This window comes from Neltuma alba, unplaced genomic scaffold, assembly GCF_004799145.2.
Source record: "Neltuma alba isolate B1F8T4 unplaced genomic scaffold, ASM479914v2 tig00013140_pilon, whole genome shotgun sequence".
In the NCBI taxonomy this organism is placed as follows: Eukaryota; Viridiplantae; Streptophyta; class Magnoliopsida; order Fabales; family Fabaceae; genus Neltuma; species Neltuma alba.
The window spans coordinates 7,295-29,096 of record NW_021637456.1 but is presented as its reverse complement, the minus strand read 5'-3'; the positions used below and the strand labels follow the sequence as shown (position 1 = coordinate 29,096).

Below are 21,802 nucleotides of genomic sequence, written 5' to 3'. Positions count from 1 at the left end.
GGAGGGTGACAGCATGCGAGCAGTATTTGAGAGCTGGTTCATTCATTACAAAGTTGATGTGGTTTTTGCTGGCCATGTCCATGCTTATGAAAGATCAGTATGGTTCTCAACCTTGTTTGTTGACCTTGTTCTTTTCTCTGTTCTTGAAGTAGCAAAGGTTGCATGTTGCTTTAGAATTATTAGTTAGGGAAACTATCCTGTTTGGTGCTTTAGTCACAATGATGCGAGGTTGACAAGGAAAATTCCCAATAGCCTTGGTTTGCTGTCGTGGCTACTTGTTTTCTGCACAATATATTTCTTCTCATGTGTTGAATGCATCTATCTTGTTTTCAGTACCGCTTCTCCAATATCAAACTACAACATTACAAGCGCAAACCGCTACCCTATCCTGACAAGCAGCTCCTGTGTACATAACTGTCGGAGATGGAGGAAATCAAGAAGGTCTTGCTGCAAGGTAAATTTGAGCTACTTTATTCTGGAAGTTGGTAGCATTTTACTTAGGAGTTGATGAACATATAATATACTACCATCAGTTTTTTATATAAGAACTCCTTATACTTTTATTTTGGTCTTAAATATAATATCCCAGTCCACTTTGTCTCTCATATTTATTTTTTTTTTTTAAGGTAATCCTTGTGATAATTGTAGTTCTAACTAATACACTTGATTAGCAAGGATATTTTAGGAAAGTTAATATCTATTTATTACAAATAACTAACTTAACTAATTTTTTTAATCTACTCAAATTAGTCAACTCGTTCTTATATTAAGGGTCGGAGGAGTATGTCTCTATACAGTTCTTCATAAGTGAAATCCTTGTTGGATATAGCATGTCTATGCTTAAAATGTTTCATTGGTTGTGCCAGATTTTAGAACCACACCCAGAATATTCTGCCTTTCGGGAAGCCAGCTTTGGACACTCAACTCTGGAGATAATGAACAGGACTCATGCTATGTACCACTGGAATCGTAATGACGATGGCAAGAAAGTGCCAACTGACTCTTTCATACTGCATAATCAATATTGGTAGTTCACTTCACTTCACCTTTTTGTGCTTTGGTGATCAGAGTAGCAAGCTAAAAGTCCAGCATTGCTTCTGGACGCATTAATTATCCCTTAAGTTAAAACTTGAATATTCCTCTGCTACCGGATCCTCGTTAATTAGCTCATAGATTAATTTGGTGGACAAGATATTCATAACTCAAGAGCTTAGAATGTTTTCTGTATCTCACGAAATGGTCCCATTGTGTAGAATTTGCACTCGCATCCAATCAATGCATTTTTTTATTTTATCTTATCTTATTTTATTTTTTGTAGAACACCCAATATGTGGAATAATTGTGTTTGGAACAATCAGATTGTGGTTTTGTTTTATTTCTTCTTAATCTGCATTTATGTGCGGTCATGCTAAGGATAACTGCTGCATGGTTGAATTTCTGGGAACGCAGGGAAAGAATAGGAGGAGAAGAAAACTGAAGAAGTAGTTTGTAAGCAGTGTTCTTGGAAGGCTTGCCTCCGATTTATAGGAGCCTAAATCTTCTCTCAGGTGACGTTGTGGAATGAACAAAAATGTTGTCTTTTCCAAGATGCGTGGCTTTCAGTTTCCCGTTGTTCGTAATGCTCGTTTTCGAAAATGATTTGTTGTCTTAGCCTAAATGCATGCCTTGTATTCCACGTTAAGAACTAATAGTTATCCGTGTTCATGTCTGGATTTTGGAGAGAAGGAACATTCCTTTTATCCTTGGGAAATTGCTGAGTAGAAAATTTGGAGTTGAGGAAGAGAGAAGAATAAGATCTAATTTATGATGGTAAAATTTTCTTATTAAGTGGCTTCTCTTTTTTGTAAGTCATAACCTGCGCCATCATATTGTGTTTTGTAAATTATGGTTTTTCTTGAGGAACTGATTTTGCCCGCATTTCAAAATATAACGCTTTGTAATCCTTGTTTAGCAGTAGTGTTCAAGTCTGGTTCCTTAGAATCGAATCATTATCTATATGGCATTGCTCCAACCAGATTCTGCCGTGTGTTCTATTTTGCCTATATTGGCATTTGGGGTTAAATGCATATGGAAAAAAATAATACAAGTGGCAGAATCTAATTGAAATAATTAATTTTTTTAAGAAAATTGACCTGCGGCTTTTATTTTTTTATCCTGGGGAAATTACTATGGAGTCTTTAGTAAAGAATGTAATTATCAAAGAGTTTCATAATAAGTGAATGACAAATTTCATGATAACAAGATTCATGATGCGTAAAGGAATTTTTTTTTAATTATCCTTCTTACTTCTTCCTTGAAATCTCACAATACTTTCCCTTTTTCCCCCCTATCATGTTTTAAGTCTGAAATTATTGTTAGTAAAGAAGCTGACATGTGTCTGTTTTTAAGGGGTGTTTGGATAACCTTAAAAACACTTCTCATAAGTATTTTTCTGCAAATCAAAACAAAATCTTTTATATATTTATTTTGTATACCATAAAGTATTTTTAAAACCATAGTTTTGATTTTACCCGAATACTTCTTAGTCAATCTTATTTTTCATAAACTCAGTTTTATCCAAGGCTAAAAACCTTTTGCCAAGACAACTATATTCAAACTACAGTTTTAGCAAATGCAAAACTAAACATGCCCTAACTTGTTAAAAAAGTTAATTCAGGCTGCTTATATGCCTTAGTCAAAACATGTCCAACTGGCTGGCGAAAAAAAACAAAAAACAAAACAAAACATGCCCAATAGATTTCCAAATATGCACGACAATTATTACTGAATTTATGTGTAATATCTTTTTACCTTATGTGCATGACAAGATTGACGACCTACAATTTTTTTTTTTTACCAAAAAACTAGTCACGACCTACAAATAATTGGATGTTCAAAATTTCAAATGATCAAAATATATATCAATACTAAACAATTCCCGCTCTATATATTAGCAATCTATGAAATTATCTAATCATTTATCTTTCGTCTCAACAAGTTTAGAATATTATTTTGTAAGAAATATTTAAGACTGCAAACAGAAATCCAAAAGAGCAACAGCTTACCACATTTTCAAGAATTACACTGTTTTTCTTCACCTTTTTCTCCGCCCTTTCCTTTATCTTGCTGTCCCTTTCTGCACGTCCATATAAAACCTTAGCAAAAAGATAATTAACGCTTCTACCGAGAGCTTGACGGGCGGGAAAGAAAGCAGTGAGCCAGCAAATGAGAAATACGAGCGGCTAGAAAAGAGGTGGTTTCGAATTCTAATCGAATGAAACAATTATGTACATCACTAGCTCGATTTTCTCACAAATAACAGAGAGCAAAATTTGTATAAATCGAGGGGTGCGGATATTGTGAAGGTTTGGCAAGGAACACTCAGGAATCAGCCCTATAAATCGGCTGGGGCAACCACTTGAGAAACATTCTCAAAGATCCAGATTTAGCCCCATCCAGCTCATAACATTCTTCGTATTCCCCTTCCAATATGACCCTCGTAAGGGTCAATATGCATCTTCCCAGATAATCCTGCATCATTCACGGGCAAATCTGTCAGTGAAATCTCAGAACTTAGTCCCGTTAGAAATCAACCAGACTCTGGATCTTTTAGTATTATAGTTCTTACGAATTTGGAGAAAAACGGGGAGGAAAAAAAAGAAAAGAAAGGGGGGTAGGGCGGGAAAAGAAGCGAACTCTATTCACATATCCATTGTGCTTCTCTCCTTTCCGACTGTATCAGAACTTCGCAATCTACAACTTAGGATGCTTGTACCCAGCCAAAAGTTTTAATCTAGCACCTAATATCGCTCACTGCTACAAGTCTCCCGTGAAAATTTCTTTTGCATCAGACCGGAAATGAAGACTCGTTAATAAATGGCATAGACACGTCTTTTTATATTTCCTCGGTCTACTTGTCATTTGCAAATGATGAAGTTTGCTCAAGAATCTCTTAAATTTCAGTACCTGATCAACTAAATTTTGTAACAAACTATATGATGCATGATCTTTTTTTTTTTTACCTTTCCAAATGTATCATGGTCCCAAATTTCAACCATTAGCATATCATGTAATCCATCCTCAACAACAAAGTCAAAAGTCTGATTCCAAACTGGATTTAAGGTGTTATTCACAACCTGAAAATTTTAACAGCTTCCAAGGTCAGTAAATTCATAATATCTTGGGAATAACTACTTAGGCAACAGGAAGTGGAAAGAGGATCGAACATGGACAAAAGCGGATGAACTCCTGGATTCCTCTAACACACCCCAGGATAAAAGGAGGCAAAAAGATTAAAGAAAGAAGACAAAGATTGATCACATGTCCTATTTACAGGCTCATCTTAAGGATTTTCAATACAATAACATAATAGATGCTAGTCTAGGTTTTTGGTCTATCACAGTAAAGGAGTACTAGTTTTGCTGCTTACCCTGGTTCTGCATTTTGTTTCTGATTTCTTCATGATGAGAACAGCATAAGGATCAGATTTCCCCGTAAAATCTGCCGCAGGCAAGTCTTCACCAGATATCACCGTAACAGAAAGGACTCCTCTGATTATAACGTCCCTTTTCTTCTGTGTAACTTCATTTCCGTTTCCAGTACATTCTATTCCATTTGCTAAACTTTTAAGAATCTTTTCTAAGGATGTCAATGGATCATTGCGAACAAAAGGGTTGGTAAACACAGTCTCCATGCCAAAAGGATAGTATAAAAGCTCCAAATGTACCTAAGCACAAAGAGAAACAATTATTTGAAAAGAAAATATATTTCATTCTGTCAAATATATCTATATCTATAGAGATAAAATGATAAATATACCTAGGGACAAAGAAAAGACATGATTACAAATTCATATTGACCACAAAAACTTGAAACCTTTAAGGCAACTATACTTTAAGGGAAGTCATCTTTGTGTATAACTTATGTCAAACATTATCGCTTAAACCCAGAGTCCGACACTTTTGACGTGGGTAAACATGTATACATTTTCATATGATTGTTGTTGTTTTAATACTTGTACTATCATATGTATACACCTCAATATACGGGGCTCTTGGGACGGGTTATATTTATCGGGGAAAAGAAAAGAAGTAACTGGATCCAAAATTTACAGAAAAATCTGGACTGTCTCCTAAGAAAAGAGGCCCCTAATTATCATTGTTTAACCAAGTGGGACACGATTACTTACCGAACCCCTATTTTTGTTATCTCTTTGGACCTCCAAATCCTTGACCAGCTTCAACCACACATCTTTTACTTTACCAGGCTCAAGTTCACTGAGCCGTATGTGCGCACAACCAATCAATTCAGATGCCATTAAGCCCTCAGAATCATAAACTTTAACCACCAGGTGCTGAGTAGATTCATCTTCGACAATAATTCGAAGTGTTCATTCCAAATTGGATTCAGATCATTGTTCTGGACGGAAAAAATAGTAATGTTATTTCTTTCTGAATTGAGAATAAATTGGGGGGGGGGGGGCAGTACATTGACTTACAATTGTCTTGCTAGTTTTCATTCTGTCACGCAAAGGTCGTACATACAGCACAGCATAGGGGTCTGATTTACCAATAATGTCTTTGTTTGTTAACTCCTTAGCCTGCACAAGCTTGACTTCTAATATGCCCACAGGCTTCAACTCCAGATCACTGAGCAAGAAAAAACAGTGTTTTATATTGTGAATCTATGATTTAATTGGCAGGGACCATAATTAATGAATCTCACGACAAGCGACCAATTTTTTTTTTTTAAATACCCCCGGGGGGGGTGAGTGAATAAAATCCGCAATCTCCCACTTAGGCGAGTGTTATTGCCACTAGGGCCTTTTTTTAAAAAAAAAAAAAAAGGTAATCCTGTGTACAATCACCTTAACTGACATAGCTGCCTAATTGACAGGTCGTGTAATTGTCGGGACCAGATACAATGCAGTAATAATTAGAATTTTATGAAAATTCTAATGTACTACGTACATTATTTCTCTCTACCCACGAAGACCAACAGTTTCAATTAGTTAAAGGCTGGCAACAATAGAAAGATTAATTATGTGCAATGATTAACAGTACGATTGCCTTCTCCAAGTATTTGACTACCTGTAATCTCCAGGCAGGATGGGTACAACTTTTCTCACAGGCCATGTAATAGAATCTTCAACAGCATCCCGAATTGACCCCTGCAGTAATTTGATAGACTAATTATTTGTTCATGCATCGATAAATACCAAATTACTATTTAGGTCTTCTTTTGCTTTTCTGCTAAGCTTATATAATTTTCTTGATAAATCATTTGCTACAAAAAGTTTTTTCATGATGGTGACAGTTAGTTACTCCCGGTACTTTTTAACTTCCCTCTTATTTGGCGAAGATGAGGAAACAAAGTATATATACAACTATGCAAAGCTGCACACTGGTATCCGATATAGGTAATGGACAATGCGAGTTCAAACCTCAATTGCATCGGCTAAGCCGGGGATTGCTGATATATCTCCACCAACAACTTTCAACGTGAAATCCAATTTTTTCTGCAAGTTGGAATTTTCTGAATGTGATCAAATGCATTACACTAGTATGTGCATATGCTAAAAGTTACTGGAAACGGGAATTGGGACGGATATTAGCAGACTCAACCTCTAAGTCCATGATTTAGAAAAATTTCTTGATGATTCAACACTACCTTGGCTTACATAGAATATTCATTAGTACTTTAAACTTAAATTCATACGACGAACTGTCAAAGGATAATTATATATTTGATCCACTCTCCACCTACCGACTGATTAACAAATTGATGTTTCATCAAGCTTTAAACCGTGTTTCTCTAGCTGCTGGCAGGGCAGCTTTCCATCTTCGGTGCATACGCATGTTTTAAATCATCCATATCTTTCTATCGACAAATCAATGTCAGTCACCGTCTATAATCTCTAGGCACTAAGCAAAACTTTCATTCTGACTTCTTCCATCAAGTATATGACAATTCGATTTATATGCAATATTGGGGAAACTCAAAATCAATCAATAGATGGAAAAATGTACTAAATTCAACTGAAAAAAAAAAAAGAAGTTTAATACAAAAATTATGCCAGTTCTTACAACAAAATTATAAGTTCATTTTATTAAAATTTTATGGTTGGATCCGGAAAAAATATAAACCCAAGTTTTATATGATAAAGAATGAATCATTATAGACCATGCATGGATACCGCACCTTTTGCCTCAAAGAGTAGCTAACAGCTCCAAAGCCAGGAAATTCATCAACAAGTGGCTTAAAAATCAGCCGGAAAACACCTGTGAATCCTATATCTTTTACCTGGACGGAGATTATAAGATCGATTTAATCACCACATCAGTTCAATACGTTACTTAAGCACAAATGACTGGTATCTAACATTTAGAAAGCCATTACCCATAAGCATGCCCCTGGCAGTGAATTAGTAGAAGAATCAGCAAAAACAAACAACGATACAAACCTTTCAGAAAATGCCAAAATGCAGAATACCAGACAATTGTTTTTAAATAGTGCAAAAAAGATATACACTCCATGATTAACCTTTGATTCCACAGATGCGAAGCTTCAAATTATAAATTTCACTTATATTAATAAATATGTTAGATTGGAATCTAATTACTGAAATGTAAACAATAAAAGAACCAGTAAGTCTCAGGTTTGCGATCAGCTCTGAAACTCAATGGATAAGACTTCGGACGTAATTGAATTTACAAGTTACTATAGTCTGATGGAATGGAAAAGACAAGCTTTGGCCTCGTTATCTTGGACTTCTTACAGGTAACGACAGAGAGAACTTTCATGGCATAATCCTTATCAATCCATTTCTAATCAGATAGCCGAAATGAGAAAGCAGAGGTGATTCAGGAAGTTCATGAGTACCTGTACTGGCAGTGCAACACCAATTAGTGTCTTAATATCAAGTACAATACTTGGATTCCCATCCCAATTCATTTCCAACTCCATTGTGACGCCGCTCCCTCCATCTTCTATTATAGATACTCCTAATCAATGGCTTCAAAACATTAGATTCTCCAATGACATCTAAAACACCTATTGGTAAGAGGATCCGGCAAAGAATCCTAACAAGAACAAAGAGAAAACTAAAAATGACAGCACGTTTCCAGGTGGCAAGCCGTGAATCAACAAATAAGCATGTATACCATCACGATAATGTAGTCCATTAATTATTTTAATTACACAAAAGCGGGAGACGACATCAGTAAATGGCACTTAACGAAGGCCTGATTAACTGAACTCATAAAGTCATTTGACTCAAAGTTGAGCTCACCTGTAAACTGTGGGGCTACTGTACCTAGAGTGAACTTCGAAAATTTCAATGAGGCCAAAATCACCGGTCTATATTGTTCGAGAATTGGTTCCACGGATGCCTTTATGAGCTCAGAAGCAGCCTAGAACCCGATTTACGAAAAGCTAGTCACATCCATAGAGTTATAGATACTAAATCCAACATTGTTCAGGAACTGAATGTTGAATGCCACAGAAGTTACCTCGTTAACATAGGGCCAGATCTTAGTTAGATGTGAGTTCAGCCAAGTCAACTGAAGACATTAAAAATAAATAAACAAATATCGGAAATGTCAGTCTCAGCTCCCATTGATCAAAAGACCGTCAAATGCAGAACAGTCAGCAAGAAAAACAGGGGACAGAGAGCTCAACTTTTGCCTCTGAGAAAAGACAACCCAAGAAGGATAGTACTGAGGAGGCAAGATCTTCCTGGAATCTTCAACGGTCATCCGGGCCAAAGCGGCAATCGTTTCAGCAAGCTCAGACCGGAGCTTGGATCTAGCATTCTCATAACGGGCGAATCCGACGATGAGAGCAACGCCGACGACGATTCCGAGCACGAGGCCGACAAGGAACGCCATGCGCGTGGCTTCGGGAGAGAATAAACGTGAGAAAGAAGCAAAGAGGTTGGTGGAAAGCGTGCCTAACAACGGTGGATTTGATGAGAGAGAGAGAGAGAGAGAGAGAGGAGGCGTTGAAGGAACGAGAGAGAACGCAGAGTGGTTGCGATGAGTGTAGGAAGAGGAAGGAGATTGGTGTGGTAAGCGCTGTGTTGGGAGGTTGTTGTTGGTGCCGTTGCGATCAAAGTTGTTGAGGCGGGCAAATCTATTGTCTCAAACTCACCTACGGAAGTCATCTTTTCATGCTTTAATTTCTTTGTGTGGGCGGCCGGCTCAATATTCTCTTGTACAAATAATTTTTGAACTATAATATTCAGATTTTGACACACAAAATATAACTGTAATATTCAGATTTAATTATATTAAAAGTATTCAACAAAATATATGCGCCTACTTTATAATATTAGATATCTAGAGAATTATGATAAATTGATACAAACTTATGAATAATATTAGATATATTTTCTCTCATTTTTAGCCCAAAAAACCCTCTCACATTTTTGCCTTTGTTTCTTTTTACATAAACCAATAAAAACTAATTGTTGTCTTTAAAACTGTTTTATCTTTTCATAAATACCTTTTATTAAACATTCTATTCTCCTTTACTCATTCTCTCCTGATTAATTAAAAAACATTGTCTTTTAAAAAGAAACGGATGAATTTGCTTATTTGGGAAAAAACACATGTTTTTTTTTTTAATTAAAGTTTAGATATCCTCTTATTGGAAGTAATTCTATTAGAGGTATTGTCGAGCACTAAATGTAAGTATCACTTTATTGAAAGTGATTATATTCGAAGTACTGTCGAACACTAAATGTAAGTATTATTTTATTGGAAGTAATTTGGAACTTGAATCTTGATTTGTCATATTATGAGGGGTTAATCCTTTTCGCTAGACTCAATCTCATTGGTTGGGGAAAAACAATTAATGGATCCAGTTTGGAAGCAACACAAAAGATGGAAGAAATGCATGTGCTAAAAAAAAAAGCCGAATGAGTATGTGCGGTTGGCGATTGAACTTCAAAATGGGTGATGCTGTTCACGTGACGAGAGTGAACACGAGGAATTACATGTGCTAGGCTGTAAAAGAAATATACTATTTGTAACGTTGTAAACTAGATACTGTTATATTTAGTACTCCTCTGGTTCTTATTATAAGACCCAATTTGACTTTTTATTTGGTCCTAATTATAAGACCCAATCCATTTTGTCTCTTATATTTATGCATTTTTTTCCAAGATAATCCTTCTAATAATGATAGTTTTAGCCAATATACTTAATTAGTAAGGATATTTTAGGAATGACAACACTTATTTATTATAAATAACCAATTTAACTTACTTCCTTAATCTCCTCAAATAAGTCAATTGGGTCTTATAATTAGGACCGGAGGAGTATTACATTATAAATTAGATCTTATATTGAGAATAGAAGGTATTATTTAAAAAAGAGCAAGAAAAGAAAATTTCATTTAAATACCTTAATTAGGGGATAAATTTGAAATATACTGAAGCACAATCAAGTGATAATTAAGATGCAAGAAATGTGAGTCAGAGAAAGTTGGGAAGAAAATGGGTTGGCTGAAAACGAAAGGTATAGTATCGAACAACCTCAAAAAATATAGAATTTGTCGTGCATGTGTGGCGACGTATTTTATGGAAGGTTCCTTGAACGCTTTGTGAAAAGGAACATGACGAAGAAGAAACAGCTTCCCTATAATGTTAAGAAATAGCAATACTTCCATTTAATCACGTAGGATTAAGTAACTAATATAAATATGAAACAGTAACTAAAAGTATAAAACTTTTTAAAAAAATAATTTGATTATTTGCAATTAATATGTAAATAATTTATGACACTTTTTTTTAAAAATACCCCTCTTATAAATTAGAAATTATAGCATTTAATACTACCTCTGATCCTAATTCTAAGACTTTATTCGTAACCTACAAACAAGGTTTTATGATTAGAACTAGAGGTAGTAGTATTTAATTATAAATTTACATGAAAAGAAAAGGAAAAAAAAGACATATGATCATGTGCGATCAAAGAATTTAATATAACAAATATAAACAACTTGATCTAAATTTTTTCTAATTTTTAAATGTGCATTATATTTAAGATCCGGAGAAGTGTAAGTTTGGGTTACTTATCCTCCATAATATGGTTTTATCTCATCAATTAATATAGTCAATAGTATAGTGCATGGAGTATTTAATAAATTCTCATTGTTTTTTAAGATTATAATAATGTTCTTGGGAATAAAGCAACGCAATTGTATTTTGTTCTGGCACACCATTCCTCACACGGCCTTTGCTAACTACTCTGTCACTTTCCACTGGCTTTCTTCGAGGGAAGTAGCCTATTAGTCACTTTTTCTTTTAATGGAAAAGAGGGTGCCCTAAACAAATTAGAGTGTGTTTGGATGAAACCAAACCATGGTTTGGAGAATAGCTTCTGGAGAATAGATTCTGAAAAAAATAGATTTTGGGAAGAATAGATTTTGTGAAAAAGTGATTTTGAGAAGTGTGAGTGTTTGGATAGTTGTTATTAGAAGTACTTTTTATATATACAAATTGGTATAAATTAATATGATAATTATAGAAAAAATATATTTTATGATATATTTTAATTTGAAGGAATAAAATTGTTAATAATATATTTTTTATTAACATATATTAATAATATATAAGATAATATAATTAATAAATAATTAATATGTATATATACTTATAAGATATAAGATTAAATATGTTTATAAAAAATATGTTTATAAAAAAAACAACAAGATACATATCCTATAAGCTCTCACACTCTCCCTTTCTTCTCCAAAAGTAAAAAATTTCTGCTTTTCCCAAAACCATGGTTTTGATTTTTTTAAAGATGTTTGGCTAACATTTTTCCCAAACCATGGTTTGGGGTGCTTGCCAAACACACCCTTAAGCAAATATGTGGGAATAGATTCCAAGTACAACAATATGAACAAGATTCCTTATGTTGACATTAGTAAAATCATGATCAAATTAAGAACGGGCAATATAGTGTGCTAAAGCATAAGCATTATTATTATTATTATTACTATTATTATTATTATTATTATTATTATTATTATTATTATTTTGCCAAGCTTAAGCATGAGAATTAGTATTATAATCCTACAAATGGCAAAAAAACAGTACTCCTCCGGTCCTAATTATAAGACCCAATTGACTTATTTGAGGAGATTAAGGAAGTAAGTTAAGTTGGTTATTTATAATAAATAAGTGTTGTCATTCCTAAAATATCCTTGCTAATTAAGTATATTGGCTAAAATTATCATTATTAGAAGGATTATCTTGGAAAAAATGCATAAATATAAGAGACAAAATGGATTGGGGTCTTATAATTAGGACCAAATAAAAAGTCAAATGGGGTCTTATAATAAGGACCGGAGGAGTATTATAATCCTAGAAACATGTCTAAAGCAAATATTCCGAGAACAAAGCTTCGATTAAAGGATTTTAAGGAAGACTGACTTTTAAAACCTTTGGACCAAGCAATTCGAAGGCCATGAAAAATTCCCCACGCTTCAGCTTCTAAAGCATAACATACGCCCAGATAATGAGAGAAAGCAAAGCCAGAAGTACATTATGGTCTCTTAACAAACCATCACAAGCAGCAACCTCATCCCGCGTAAAACCGCTTTTTTTTTTTTTTTGACTCATTTTAGTCTGAATTTAGTAGGTTCAAAATTATATGAATAGTACCAACAGAATTGAATCTAACAGAAAAGATTAGTCCTTCACATACGGGTGTGCTTGGATGAAACCAAACCGTGGTTTGAAAAAGTGATTCTGGAGAATAGATTCTGTGGAGAATAGATTTTGAGAAAAAAGTGATTCTGAGAAGTGAGAGTGTTTGGATAGTTATTACCAGAAGCACTTTTTACCAAGGTACTAAAAACCGGACCGGACACTGAACCGGTTAAGTCACTGGGTCAAGGGTTAGTGGTTTAAACCGGAGTCAACTCGGAGTCAGACCGGTCATAATTAAATAATATAATTTAATTAAGATATTTATATTTAATTATAATACTTTCAAATTGTCTTTTTAAAAAGGCAGAGTAGGGGCATTAAGGGGCTATTGGGAGGCGAAACAGTCATGTACCATTAAAAAAAAATCCCATAGATGAGTTTATCGAGAGCATTTAATGGTTTGTATGGTCATATCTAGTCTGAGCTACCAGTACATGATTTTGTGGCTTTGTTTAAATTTTATTTTATTTAAATATGGGGAATACAAATCGAAAAGTCTCTGTTTGCTTTAAAAATTAAAACACATCTTCGTATACCACCAATGCCTGGTAAAAAGAGGAAAGAAAACTGCGATGCCTCACCAGCTTCTCCGTCTCTGGCTCCGTTATCGTGACTTCTATCACCATGTTCCGACAGTGAATATGAGCTTTCAGATCTCAACAACAATGTTATTTCCTCTTATGATTTCATTACATCTTCAGCCTCAGATTTATCGGTTTTTCATCAGCTCCCATTCTTCTCCATCCTCCGCCGTCTGCTCTCTCTATTTTGCTTTATTTTATTGAAGTTTTTGATGGTTTTTGCTGTTATTTGAGGAGATAAACATGATTTGGGTGCTAAATTCTTTTTCTACTTCTTCTTTATCCTTCATCTTCTACTTTCTCTCGGCAAAGGCATTAAAAATCATAACCCGCCTAGCCCGTCCAGCCCACCGGTTTATCCGAGTCAAGGCCGGTTTGTGCCGATTCACTCCGGGTTATACTGGGTTGCTCTTCTTCCGGTTTAAACATTAAACCAGACCGGACAAGTGGCCGGTTCACCGGTTTCCGGTTTGAACCGGCCGGTCCGGTCCGGTTTTACGAACCATGCTTTTTACATGTGAAAATTATCAAAAAGGGTATAAGTTAATATGATAATTATATAAGGGATAGATTTTATGATATATTTTGATTTGAAGAAATAAAATTGTTAATGAAAATTTTTTTACTAACATAATTAATAATATATAAGATAATATAATTAATACATAATTAATATGTGTATATATATTTATAAAACATAATATTAAATATGTTTATAGAAAAATGAATTTTTTTTGCTAACAGAAAAATATTAATTTTCTTTAAAGATTTTAAACGTGAAATCCCATAACATTTTTCACAACTACTTTTTGTAATAATATACTACATGTATAATAACCTCTGATGTTTAATACAATTAATTAATTAATTGTCACCACACATATATATATATATATCATAAAATATAAGAGTAAAAATATTTTTAGAGAAGATGAATTATTTTGTTGCAAACAGAAAATCATGTATTTTCATGAAGATTATAAATATAAAATGTGATGATATTGTTTGATAAAATAGAATAAACACGTCTTAAAACAATTTATTAATTATTAAAGTAAGTAATAATTAGCTTGAGAATATAAGGTATAATATTAATAAAAGAAATATAAATAAAGAAGTGTCATAATAATTAAGATGATACATCGATACAAAGCATTTGTAATAGGTTTTGTTTTTAATTACATATTACAATTTATGATAAAAAGAAATAAATAAGACATTACTACTATCGTTGTATTGAATTAACAAGTTCGTCTCTTATGCTGTCACGAAAAAATACATGGCTGGAAAAAATACACCTCCCTCCTATTTCAAATTTCATTATCTGTTTTTGCTTCAAAATACTAACTTTTAAAACATCAAAACTAACTAAATTATTATATATACTTTTTCTTTTTCTTAACTTTTGTTGAAAGACAATTGGATGAGAAAATAATAAGAAAAATCATATTTGAACCATCATGTACCATAAATCATATTGTACTTAACCTTTGAAATAACTGTGTATTACGAATATATTTTAAAAAATTCGTTCATGTGCGTAATTAATACAAATGTTCATGATAAACGCACTAATATTATAAAGCACATAATTGTTTTTAAAAAATTAACATGTTGCATCAGCTTTTCATAATATTTGTTTAAAATTATATTCTTATCAGATTTGTCAACCGAAAATACAAAAAAAACTAGCAGCATAAACTTCTGACCAAAATACAAATCACTTCCTTCAATATATACATGGATTTGAGTTGTGATTCCATTTTTCCTCACTCTCAAAAGTTGGCCATAAGTCTATCAAAATCCTTAATACAACAGTACAGGACAACACATTTCTTATCTCGTCCCAAATCAGATCAACTCTTAACAAATAATGATAATTAATTTAATTAAAGTACTATCCAAGGAAAAAAATTCCCAATACATTGTTCGACTTCACAGGCTTCTTCTCCGGGAGGAAAATCTGGACAGAAAAAAAAGGATCCCACGCCAGGCAACAAGAGGAAAAATAACTTGCATTAAATTTATATATCCAGTAGAATTCAATTGATAGCCTTTCTCGTCTCCAAAAAAATATCACCAAATACATCCCCTGTCTCCAAAACCAGACATTGATGAGTCCAACTTCGATCCGCAGGGAAATTTTTCGGGAAAATATTTATCAAATATCAATTACCAACATCTGATCTGTTCTCCCTTCGTTTCATAAAATCAAACTACTATGAAACCAAAGCAAGCAATAATTATCTCATGCCTTCGAATAACATGCCGGTCAGTTTTGGAAAAAACTGGTTGAACAAATTGAAAAACGAAAGTGGGAGGAAACTTGCAATTCGAAGAGGATATTAGAACACTACAAAATCATTCCAAAAATCAACATACCACGGTGCAAATATAATAGCCATGGTTCTAAACAAATTCAATACAGGAGAGAGCTACATGGCGAACAAAATTCAGTGCAAAAATCAGAGGAGGGACCGAACCAGAACCACACGGCCAACAAAATTCAGTGCAAAAATAAGAGGAGGGATCGAATCAGAACCACACGGCGAACAGAATTCAGTGCAAAAATCAGAGGAGGGACCGAACCAAAACCACACGGCGAACAAAATTTGAACAACATGCCGGTTGCGAATGGGAAAAATGCATGACTGAACAAAATTTTTAATACCATCGGAGAGAGCTAACTTGAGCTAACCATAGAGAGCTAACCGGCGACCTGACCGGGCGAACTGAAGAATGAAGCTTTCAAAACGAAGGATGGACGGATCGGACAACCCAACGCTTGATCTGGTTTTGGCACGCCGAGAAACACACAACCAGCCCCTGTTTTCACGAGCCCAAGATGATCTCACCGGTGTAGAAATTCAGACCATCGACGACGAAGAGGCGAGCCGGCGAAGAGGTGAGCTGATGGTGACGAGAAGGCGAAGAGGGGAGCCGACGAACAAGCGACCCGATGGATGAGCCGGCCGAAGAGTCGAGCTGGGTGAGGATTCGCCGAAATTGGAGTCGGCCAGCGAAGAGAAGGATGAGAAGGTATTATTGGGTATGATCGTTGCCCCCCTGGGAATGGTTCCCAATTTTTATCAGAGAAGCAACTATTTTTGCTTCTCGTAGAACCATGGTTTCACTGGTTGAAACCATGGTTTTAGCTGGACCACGATTTGAAAATTTGGGCTTGGTGTCTGGATGGCATTTTGTGCAAACCATGGTTTGCAAGTGCATCCAAACGGTAACGTAATAAATTAAAGTTTGAATCCATATTAGAGAGAGATATCTATATTTAGGTACTAACAATACCTTTAATACGATTGATTCCAACAAGAGAATAGCTTCCTCCAAGAAGATACTTGTGCTTGAAATATATATATATATATATATATAAAAGAATAATAAGTGTAAATTTTTAAAAATCACATTAACTCCAAGATGAAATGTAGTCACTCACTCACCCTCAACAATCAACTGTACGTAGATTCATTGGTTAGCCACTAGCAGCGTTAATGCTGGTTCCATTTCATTTATATCTTTGTACGACGAAAGGTATCTACTTATCAGGTTTCAAGCCTCCTTATGTAAAATTAAACTTTCATAATTCTTTGAGCATGATTGATCGGTGTCCACAATATATGAACCTATCGCTATGTTCGTCAATTTACAACTAATTTAGATTTGAGCTTCTGTTAGCCCTAAACTAAGGGAGCCTCCTACAGATGTTTTCATACGTAACAGCTGAATTGTAGCGTTCCACCATGCACCATAGCCCCATGCCCAAACAGCAGTATAAAAGCCATAACACTGACTGAAGCAAAATCTGGAACAAACGTTTGGAATCACGCACATCCAAAGTTAGCATGCAAGACAAGGAACCACGCCATAATCTCGCAGATACAATCATTTAAAGGAAGACCCAAATGAAAAACAAACTTCATTTCACAGCACAAAGAGGACAAGTTGTTCAGTTCACAGGTTGAAACAAAAAAGCAAAGAAGAAAAGAAAAGAAGTAAACAGCATCTAACTTTTTCACAGTATCAATCTCCAATTAACTTCAGAGGCTATGCTCTCCTTGAACCCTTGAGGTATTCTGCTCTTATGGTCCATAATTGCTGGACCACTGATTTCATGCCAGGTCGATCTGCTCGAACTGGTGCTGCACATTGAATTGCCAACTCGATCATCTTCATGACAACCTCTGTATTTACTCTTTCCTTCATTGCAGGATCCAGCAATGCGAGCACATTTCCTTCATCAAACCTCCTGAACGCCTGCAAATTGATCACTACCACATAACTTGAGTGCCCAAAAGCAAACCTAAGTTAGCTTTTTTAAAAAAAAAAAAAAAAAAAAGTGTTGAAACAGGCCAAACTAGGAAAACCAGAGATTTCACAAGTAATATCAGTGTCCACGATACTCTCGTAGTAGTTTATTTAAGTCTCTACCAATATGCACATATAATGTTTTCGTCAAGAATTTCTTCCATTGATTGATTTTCACATCAAATGATGCATCCTTTTGAATTGAAGAAGTCTACCTAACCATGTCAATGATTCCCATCTGCCAAGAATACTATTTCATTTTTCTGATGTATTTCAAAGTTGAAACAGACAACAAGCACTTTAGGTTAAAAGAAAAACTGAGAGAAACAGAATGAGAAATTCATGTAAAATAAGAACAAGACATCAGTTTACCCATCGTAATGTAATCCGCTCTTCAACTGGTTTCTTCAACTCCACTGGACGGCGGCCTGTCACAATTTCTAGAAGCAAAATTCCAAATGAGTAAACATCACTCTTGGGAGTGAGTTGGTATGTCTTCATGTACTCAGGGTCCAAATAACCAACTGTTCCTTTACTTTGGTTGAAACGTGTGTCTGATCAGAGTTTGTGGGACCAAGCTTCGCAAATCCAAAATCAGCAACTTTGGCTCTCATGCTTTCAGTCAGAAGAATGTTGGATGATTTCACATCCCGATGGATAATCTGCTTTTCTGTTCACAGATAAGAAAAATGTCAGTCATAAATTGACGGATTTATAAACATCCAAGACTCAAGTAACCTTTGGAATGGATATGTCAAAATGACATAATCATCAGTAACATAAAACATCCATAAAATTCACCCAAAAAAAAAAATCCATGACAATGCCCAAAAAAAGAAGTAAATAAAACATCTATTAATCAGGAATCTTAAGACATCTTCAGCATGCAGAGAAGGCAAACCTAAAAGGGAAAAGGAGGAAATTCACTGAAAGATACCAAAAGTCATGATTTGAACAATATCCTGACAATAGATAGCACTTCTCCAATATACAAACAGCATATGGTGATACTTAAAGTGATTATTTATGATTTAACACTTCACTGCACCCATTTATACTCCAGTCATCTGATAAAATTCTTGCCTTCGGCTTGTACACACAGAAGATTAAAAAAAAAAAAGTAGAATGGAGGGTTTTCTGACCTGCATATGTATGCAGATAGGTCAGGCCATGAGCAACATCAATAGCAATTTCAAGGCGCTGATTGAAATCTAGGATATTTCCACGTAGACCTGCCAGTAATATCAAGGGAATATTATAATGCTTCTATATCCAAAGATAATCATTGGACAAAAAAAGGGTGCAAGATCTTACCATCCAAATGTTCTCTAAGAGAACCATTTGCCACATACTCAGTAATAAGAAGGCGTTCATTTCCTTTGTCAATATAACCTAGTAGCTTCACCAAGTTTCGATGATCAATTTTGGCCAGGATTTCAACCTCACTGCTGAATTCAGTTCTCAAAGCCTCAAAAAGTTCCTATGCGATTAATTTAATATGGTCAACATAAAGAGAGGAGATACTTCAAACATCAAAGTTTAAAATGCAAAGTTAGTTTCCTGACGACCATGATTGATAGTATAAAAAACTCAAGCATCAAATGGCGAGAAATTAGATATAGTACACTTCCTAGAACTTTGAAGTGAAGATGGTTTGAACCACTCCAATCCAAAGGTTATTATTGGAAAAGGATGAGGAAGTCAATAATGCTGTAAAACAAATGGCTTTAAATTCAATAATGAAATGCAGTGCCTCAGCTATTCTGCTTTAGAAATGCCTGAGTGCAATTGTTAGCCATGAAACTACATTAACTTCCCCCCTATTTGAACCATGCAATACAAGGGCACAATGATTCACACTCGCACCTGACTTTATATAAAAAGCATTGGGTGACATGGTAACACTGACTCCTCACAACAAATAAAAAATCATCCCCAACCAGACTGGAGATCATTCCACATCAAATCAACTATAATTAGATAAATGATTTCCCTTATATTTTCATTGCGATCCCATAATAGTTGCATGCACGCCTGACTTAAAAAGATGGTTTTACCGAATTCAACATTCAGAGGTTAAAATTGGACAACGAAGTCCATAATGCAGTATAATTGAAATCCAATATCACTCGCAAAACAGAGCCCTAGAACTTTACTGCACAGAGCAGAGGCCCTATGGATTACAAGATCGTAATTTAATACTGCGCTATTCCTTACCCTTTTGGCACGTTTCACAGCCACAACCAATCCATCCTCAAGCTGAGCCCTGTAGACAGTTCCAAAACCACCTTCTCCTATTTGAAAAGTATCTGAGAAATTATGCGTAGCTCTTACAATTTGACTCAAGTTAAGATGTAGTGACCCAATTCTAGTTAGTTTTGGGGACAATGAGAATCTTAAAGGACTAGGTGGCGCACGAAGTGGACTCGCAGGCACCTTTTCAGACATAGCATTTACTTCAAAGGGGAAGCCGAATCAACTACAAAAGCAAAAATGTATATTATTTTGTTATTCAAATATCACAGGAGCAACAATCTAAAACAGTAAATATACAGATATATAAAGCAAAATGAAATCTTATAACAACAACGACAACAAACTATATCTATCAAATTGTCCACGTTGGTACACCCCAAAATCATAAATGTCAACTCACCTGAATGCGTGTCCTTGGTCAAATCAGCATGAGTAGCGGCTTTTCGTCTTCTCCCATAGATACAAGGACAGATAGCTGCACAACATACTAAGAAAGCTCCACCTGCTACTATACCAACATGAGGCACTGACACATTCTTGGAAACATTTTGGCGGGATTGAGATGTGGAATTATTGTTTAAATCCTTCTGCAGAAGTTTTCTTCCTGCCTTTGAAGGCAAATTAACTGCAAATAATAAAAGCCAAGTTAAATGTTAAAGAACAGTTGTTTCCAATTGTGAAATCTAACGCAGACCATACTCAAACTGTCAAACATATCCCTTATTGATCCATACCTGTAACAACATCCAAGGCACAGTTGCCACTTTCAAAGTAGTCCTTCAAATCACAACCATTGGCAATATACAGTTGGAGGGTCTTGCAGAAGGTAACTCTGTCCACTATATTATCGTTCATGTAGTAAAGTTCCTCGCCAGGAGAATATGAGTAAGCTACCCAATTAGGACCACAATCAGTTGACTGTAAGAAAGAACCAGCCGCGAAAATGCTAGGCAGTTGCAGCAATAGCGTCAAGAATAATGCGGGGATAGCCATACTTAACTAGATATTGTTATCCTTTTGCACTTTAGAGTACTAATAAATAGTAAAAGCATTTCTCTGTCAGCTGACAACCAGGAAGCAATATGGTTGTTGATACGTAGAATTACCCAGAATGAGCAGGAGACTCCTGATCAGGAAGAATATAAGAGTTGAAAAGTCCAAACTTAAGCCTTGAAGAATTTTTATCAGCTAAAACTTCAAACCCCAGTAACTTTCGGTTTCACATATTCATGACATTAAAAAAGAATAAGGTAAGTAAGTTGATATCAGAAAGATAGTCAGCTGAAACCAATTTTTAGGCCAATTCACCAAACTGAACAAGGGAAATAAGCCCAACTAATTAACAGGCGATCGAAGACAAAACCGCGAATTGCCACACGAAAGGAGGTTTTAATTTCTCGCAATGGCCGCCAAGAACAAATAAAGCCCTCTGGAACCCAACGAGCATAGAGGAACCCGCAATTGAAATTCTGATAATGGAATAATAAAAGAGCTTAATAATTGAATTTCACGCCTGCGACGTTGTCTAGACAGCAACGTTCTTCAACGCACTCAGTGAATTCAATTCTTCATAGTCCCCCCAAAATTCAAGCTATCCCCTGAACACCCAATTCACCCAATTGAACCAGGAAAGAATAAAACCCAAAGCAACCAGTAACTACCACAGCTAGGAATCCAAACCACGTCAAGAATTATCAAATTCCACAACAACAAGCCACACCTAGTTCACCAAAACCTCGAATTCACACGATAAAACAAGCAAAATCCCCACTCAACACCAAGGAATTAAAGCTGATATGAAAAAGATCTGAGGAACGCTATTTCTGGGCCCAAATAGTTGAAAATGGGTTGAAGCGGAAAATATCATGAGCTGGAAGAGAGGGGGAGAAAGAGAGAGCCAACAAGAAAGGCGGCTAAGCGTGGGAGGATTTAAAAAAGATAAGTA

General features: G+C 35.2%; 2 pseudogenes; both read right to left on the bottom strand.

The window, feature by feature from the left end:
* Positions 1-3,019: 3,019 nt before the first annotated feature.
* On the bottom strand, positions 3,020-8,905 carry LOC114734766 (synaptotagmin-5-like; annotated as a pseudogene).
* Positions 8,906-17,161: 8,256 nt separating this feature from the next.
* On the bottom strand, positions 17,162-21,193 carry LOC114734764 (calmodulin-binding receptor-like cytoplasmic kinase 3; annotated as a pseudogene).
* Between the last annotated feature and the right edge of the window lie 609 nt (positions 21,194-21,802).